Source organism: Pectinophora gossypiella, chromosome 24 (assembly GCF_024362695.1).
Source record: "Pectinophora gossypiella chromosome 24, ilPecGoss1.1, whole genome shotgun sequence".
Taxonomy (NCBI): Eukaryota; Metazoa; Arthropoda; class Insecta; order Lepidoptera; family Gelechiidae; genus Pectinophora; species Pectinophora gossypiella.
In genome coordinates this window covers 2,612,367-2,619,452 of record NC_065427.1, presented here as the reverse complement: position 1 = coordinate 2,619,452, position 7,086 = coordinate 2,612,367, and the positions used below count along the sequence as shown (strand labels likewise).

The window sequence follows — 7,086 nt, the reverse complement described above, 5'->3', positions numbered from 1 at the left end:
CGGGCTTTCCTCGTCGGGTGGGGTGGCCCCCCCTTTTTGCGACGTACATTTTCATTTCCTTCATCTTTCTCCGCTTTCGAGGGGGCAGACACGGATTTCGGCGGGCGGAATACGGGGTTTTAAATCTTGTTATGTACTGTTATCTAATGTAGACGTAGGCTGGTATTTGAGATTGTTTTGTTCGTTTCCTTTACTTTGTTGTGACCTAGCAGGGTCCATGGTGAGTTCTTTCATAATATCTCGTTAGTGTCTCATTCTCTCGTTAGTTCCATCCGTCCGATCATGACCTATGCAGGGGTAGTTTTCGCTCACGCGAGTCCCTCTCAAATTCACCGTCTACAGGTAATACAAAATCGTTTCATGCGGAAAGCCACGGGAGCTCCGTGGTTCCTTCGCAATGAAAATCTGCACATTGACCTAGGTCTGCCAACCATTGCCCAATGGCTCAAATTAGCTTCCAAACGTTTTTTCGATTCTGCTCCGCACCACCCAAATCCCCTGGTAGTTGCGGCTTCCGAGTACATTCCGCTTAGGGACGGTACTGAAAAGTATCGGCGTCCGAAGGACGTAATATACGATCCCGACGACCCGATTACTCTAGCCATAGAGGCAGCCAATCAGCTCGCGACACCAAACACTTCAGGTCCCCGATACCGACCCCGCCGGCGTGGTCGACGATTTCCCTCATTCAGCGCTTATCGCTATCGACCCACTAGGGTCGATTAATTCTTTCAAATATTTTTCCTCTCAGACGACGCCCTGAGCCGAGGTTCGCGCCCAACTGGGCACCCTCAGGCCTGTTGTCTTAAACGTTGTACCGGGTGAGAGCCTTCAGCGCTCCCCATTTGTCCGGCCAAGTAGTTAATGCCATCTGCGGCAAATCTACAATAAGTCACGTCAAAAAAAAAAAAAAAAAAAAAACTCGTTAGTTCGGTTGTTTACTACTTACGAATTGTATGCAGATAGAATAGATATCTTTTTCACATCTGTTGCTCGAATAAAAAAACTGTTTTATCTATATGAGATACTTTTCAAGAATTGAAGTTGTTACTTTTTGTAACCTACTTTTTAAGTACCTAATGTATGTAATGTAATGCATGTTGTGTCCACCAGTAAGTGGCAAGGCGCTTAGTTTTTTTTTATTAGCTTGAAACTGTAACTATGTTACATTGTTTTAAGTTTACGCGGATATTATCATAATTAAAACACATAATAACGGGTTCTTACCGCGTTTAAAATAGGGATATGAGACTCCCGATATTTCGACACATCGGATTCGGATTTATTTATCCCGTGATCATGGCACTTGCAACAGTGTCGAAATATCGGGAGTCTCATATCCCTATTTTAAACGCGGTAAGAACCCGTTATTATGTGTTTTAATTGTAACCATGTTTCAGTGTACTTGCCGTTGGTGGATCAAATAAATAAATATAAAAACCATCTCTATGTAGATAGCTAGATAGATGAAATACTCCATTGATACAATGGACACAAGGTATTTATTTATTTATTTAAGATACACCATCGGTATATATATAAAAATTACATGAATAAAATTCAACGGACAATGACCGTATGTTATACCATTTCAGGCGTATACAACATTCAAGTTAGATAGATAGATAAAATACTTTATTGAGCACAATGGACACAAAATACAGAGATAAGGACATCATATACAGAAAAGCACAACAGGCGGCCTTAAACAAATAATAAAACAACACGTACACGTGTTTGAGTTAACTTAAAACTAGAAGATACAGAAAAAAAATTGGATAAAAGTATATAAAGTAAAAGCCGCTGGATGCGGGCAGCGCAGGACCGATCGTCGTGGAGATCCTTGGGGGAGGCCTATGCCCAGCAGTGGGCGTCGTACGGCTGATGATGATGATATAAAGTAAAATTATAGGAAATTGAGTGAATTTATATAATACATATTTGTAATTTTATATTTAAAGTTGGTGAGGGTTTCGTGGAAGATGTCGATGTTATTTTTACATGCTTCATTATACGTTAGCATAAAACGGTATAGTGGAGAGTATTTGCCAACATTAGTACGATATCGGGGGATGTGCAAACTGTTGCGAATAGGGAACCGTGGAGGCTTTCTAGGCATGTCGTGTTTCTAGGTACAAAAATAAGGACAACATATACAGAAAGGCACAATAGACGACCTTCTTGCTCATGCAGCTATTTCTTCCGAGCAACAAAGTTAATGCTATTAAAATCGATACATTTCGCGTCTACTATTGGTCGCTCGATACATTTCGCGCCATATAAAAATGTATTTTATTTGCATCTCGTTGTGTGTCTAAAACATACTTACTATTGTAGCATCGTTTTTATCGAATATGAAAATATATAGCTAAATATAAAGGCAATTAAATTCGAATTCCGTTCTGCCTCAGTCCACCCCTGCAGCCAATTCCCGTCTTACAGCAACCTTAGACTCCCTCCCCCCACGCCTGCCTCACCCCCCCGCGGTTCGTTAGCGAACTTCCATACTTTGTAATATGCTAATGTACAGTCTAAGAGCCGCGTTAGGCATCTTAAAATGAATTAATGACGCAGGTGCCACGGAGCAACTTGTGGGGTGGGTTGTACGAGTGTTGGATGTTTTGTTGGTTTAATATTAAGAGTTGACAAGTTTTGGGTGCGGAATTGTTTGGTTCTCAGAAAGGGGTGGGTATATACTTGAGTGGGTGTAAGTATTGGTAGGAAGTGGGATATTGATAGAACTACTAAAGGGTTGAGAAAGATATTGGAGTGTATCGAAGCGAGTGTATTACACGTTTTTATTTTTGCGTATTTAAGTTCTAAGACTGAATTTAATGTACCAAATTATTACGATAACTGGTTATCGCATGATAACAATATATCAGTAGCATTACTGATATATTTAAATAGTCTATTCCCTTGATGAATGTGGAGGAAGCAAGAGAAGTGTGTCAGGATCGAAGCAAGTGAATTTTCACAGTATCTGCCTACCCCGGTGGAAAGTAGGCGAGAGTTTATGTAATGTCCATTGCCTTAGATATTGTATCTTCTTCTTCTTTTAATCCTTTTAAAACTTCTATTTAACTTATTAATGAATTTTAATCAAGAAAAACGTAATATTAAGTTCGACATTTTATCACGTTTTTCTATGACGTCACAGTGTGCTTTTTCAATTTCCTTTTTCATAGTAATTACGTGTTTTGACGTTTAGTAAAAAGTAACTGATTTGACTAGTTGCAAATTAGCCTATCCTATTATATTTTTTATTACTGTCACTTTCGTTTTAGGGTTACCAAAATGCCATGGTAAGCAATCACTTAGGACAGATTAGAATTCCACCACGCCTATTTGCTAATCATCTCTATTCGGGAAAGAATAGGAGAATACAAAAGAATATTTTATAAATATGGATGAATATTGTCTGAAATAAATTATTTTTATTTATTTATTTTCTTGTTTCATACTTTTTTTACATACTTACTTACATAAACTCAAACTCGCGCGCATTTTCTATGATTATCTTATTGTATTTTTGTTTTCATAATCGTTTTTATGTTATAGTATATGGAGTACACAGATTTCTAACTTCCGGCCAAGTAGTTAATGTCATCTGCGCCAAATCTACAATAAGTCACGTAAAAAAAAAAACATTTATTGATTTTATGTTTTGTTTTTAATAGTACCTATGTGTGTTGTTACAATTATTGTAGTTGGATGGAATGTACTTGTTTATGTATTTTTATTTAATAAATAATTTCATTATTAAAAAAAAAACAGATTTCTAAATAAGTATACTATAGAAATATAAGTATATTGTTTACATATATGTCGCAATAGGCATGTACCTGTTATGACTACGTGTATTGAATACTTTAGATAATTAAAAAATAAATAAATTATGTTTGTCTATGTTTTAGTTTTTAAACTTATATATTTCACACAATCCATCCACACTTTCATGGGTCGTAATCTCCCCATAGTTATAGTTGTGTAATATGTTACTAATTCATTGCTGTTAGTTATAAGTGATTTCGTAGAAACATTCTATTATAATTCTAGCCCGAGCTAAAATCTGTTTTGATTGGTTTCTCTGCTTGTAATTAACGTTATAATTAAATTCAACGATATGTTTTCTCGGCATTGTGGACAAAGTTTTTATTAAAAGTATATATAAGGATATTTTTTTTATCACTTCACTCACTTATCAATCAATCTCTCTCAATAACGGCCTCCGTGGTCCAGTGGTTGAGCGTTGGGCTCACGATCCGGAGGCCCCGGGTTCGAATCCCGGTGGGGACGTATCACAAAAATCACTTTGTGATCCCTAGTTTGGTTAGGACATTACAGGCTGATTACCCGATTGTCCGAAAGTAAGATGATCAGGGCTTCGGAAGGCACGTTAAGCCGTTGGTCCCGGTTACAAAAAACACTGTAGTCGTTACATGAGTCATGTCAGGGGCCTTTGTCGGCTCAGTAATAACCCTGACAACAGGGTTGATGAGGTTGATGACACGGTTAGTAATTCAATTCAATTCAAACTCATAACCCACACGATAGAAGAAGATTAGAAAAAAAACTATGATTTTTCGAGGCTAATCATCAACTCAGTAGTCGTTACAATGTCACTAACTGGTAACATTGACTGTAGCAACTTTTTTTTTACTTATTGTAGATTTGCCGCAGATGGCATTAACTACTTGGCCGGACAAATGGGGAGCGCTGAAGGCTCTCACCCGGAAACTGTAGCAACGATTGTCAATATTATCTATGTAAAATGTTCAAATATTATAACTTTCAACAAATTATACGGTACAAAAGTTACTTAAATGTTATTTTCACTATCAAGTTAGGGGTTTTTTTTTACATAATTATAATATTTATACGAGTATAATGTTAAGTATTCAGGGTTTATGTCAATTAGGTACATTCGGTTCATCACATATTAAAATGTTTTGCGTCATTTGAACCGCTAAACCCGGGCCGTCGGCAAGATATATACTTAAATATACTTAATATATTGCTTACTAATATATATTACGTGGAAATTTCTAAAATGAAGATTTTTTAACAAGATACTTTAAGTACTTTTGTTTGATTCTGGGCTCGTTGTAATTGTTGCCTGAAAGAAATTAATGTGTCGGTAACTTATTAAAAATGTTGTAATAAAGTGTTAGTGTTCAAAATTCGTCTTTTGTTACTAAATATTTTGTTTTAAAATAATAATCATTCTGCACGTACTGTTGTTGCTTAGTGTGTAATGTATTTTTTTATATTGACTTGGTTGAGGGAGCTAAGCTAGATGTATGATCCACGCAGGATATTTTTTTTGCCATACGCAATAATAATAATAGTATATTTAAGTAATATACCTAAATAAAAAAAATAGAAATGTAGAAATTTAATAAATTATTATTATTTAATAAATTTGTAATTTTGTAGAGGTAGTCCTAGTTAGTAGGCACATAATTATATTATAAGTAAGCCTATTATCAAAAGTAATATACCTACTAATATTTTATTTAAGATATTACGCTATTTAAGAAACACGGGAAAATACGGGCGGGCACAAGGCAATATCACGGGAAATAGGCGTCATTTATTTGTAGGCATATGCCTATGCATATGCCTTGTTTGTATGATAATATTTAACATTTTAAGGAAAGTCCTTGGATTCACATTTATAATTAATTTGGTATATTTCACCATTTTTGAAACAGGTTAAAATGTTTACAGATAACGTACACGTACAAGTATACGACCGTGACGCCGAATGGAGTGTGCAGATTCTTTTCTTGGCGTGACTCAAATATTTATTTTGCTTCAGAGAGAGCCACGTGTAATCACAAGACTTAAAATAGACACGATTAAGAATTCTACATTTACTACATTTTTAAACATTCTAAAGTTCTACGGAAAAGATAGATCTCGATTTTCCGAATTTCAAATTAAGAATGACAGTTCGACAACCAAAACGAGGAGACAAGTCACATTGGAGCTAAAGACACGTAACATTAAGTCTACAATCACGACAACATGCCGATGACCGGCACAATTAGCCACCCACACTATACACAAATACCAACCACGCCGCTACTCCTGGTGCTAGATAATAGGCTAGATTACTAATAGCTGATAATATGGTGGGCAAGGTAACTCACAGTCTCACAGCATACAAAATTAGTACGAATTTCATAATGAAAATGGCCGAAAAATGTGGAACGCTTCACGATTTTGCGTGTCATCCTTACGCAGGGTCCATGCTAATCTTCTCTGTATCGCATCGTTCCAATTTTAGTATATATAATTTTTTTAGGGTTGCTTTTGATTTGTGTTTAAAATTGTCGTGTGTTCCATAAATTTTATGCTTGTCGATTACCCGTCCCTTTCCTTTTCGACGGGTAAGAAAATGACAGATATAATTTAAAATAAAATTAGATGGTGTTTACAGGAATCGGTACCAATGTTATAGCTGTTTGTTTCCCAAATAAATACAATCAAAATAAATAAATAAACACGTTCGTCTCGGTTTGACAAGAGCTGCGGGTTCAAGTCTGGTCGAGGTCTCAATTTGCTTCGATTTAAATTTCCTCATTGATATTTTGGACAAATAGTAGGGGCCTTGTAGTGTGGTGAGAGATACGGTCACGATTGTCGTATTGGGTCGACGTGCGATCTCACTGACCGGTGGACTGTACTCGACCACTAAACTATCTTGTCGTTTGCTTGTTTTCTCTAACCATTATAAATGTTAACAGTATTGATATAATTTAAATTATATTAGATATGTGAAATATTTTACACACCTAACTAACATAATAATATGTTATGGCTTTTTTAATGTAATTTTCTGTAGTCCTAAAACACAGTGTATCCTAGTTTAGATTCCAGCCGCTACAAATATTACCATGTATTTTTGTGGACGAAATAAAGATTTTACTTACTTGATTATTTTGTTTGTGTAAATTTAGAATAATAATCTGATATCGATTTATCGGGCGGAAGGCAAGACGAAAACCACTGCTCTATTTTTCCCTAAAAAAGTAGCATGGAGAATGCTACACCGACAAGAGCGTGGCTCTTAAATTA

At 35.9% G+C, this 7,086-nt stretch overlaps 1 non-coding gene across 1 annotated transcript; it reads right to left on the bottom strand.

The window, feature by feature from the left end:
• Nucleotides 1–6,207: 6,207 nt before the first annotated feature.
• LOC126377966 (U6 spliceosomal RNA) lies at nt 6,208–6,313 on the bottom strand. The gene has a single exon (XR_007568023.1). It is a non-coding gene; the product is annotated as a U6 spliceosomal RNA (small nuclear RNA).
• Between the last annotated feature and the right edge of the window lie 773 nt (nt 6,314–7,086).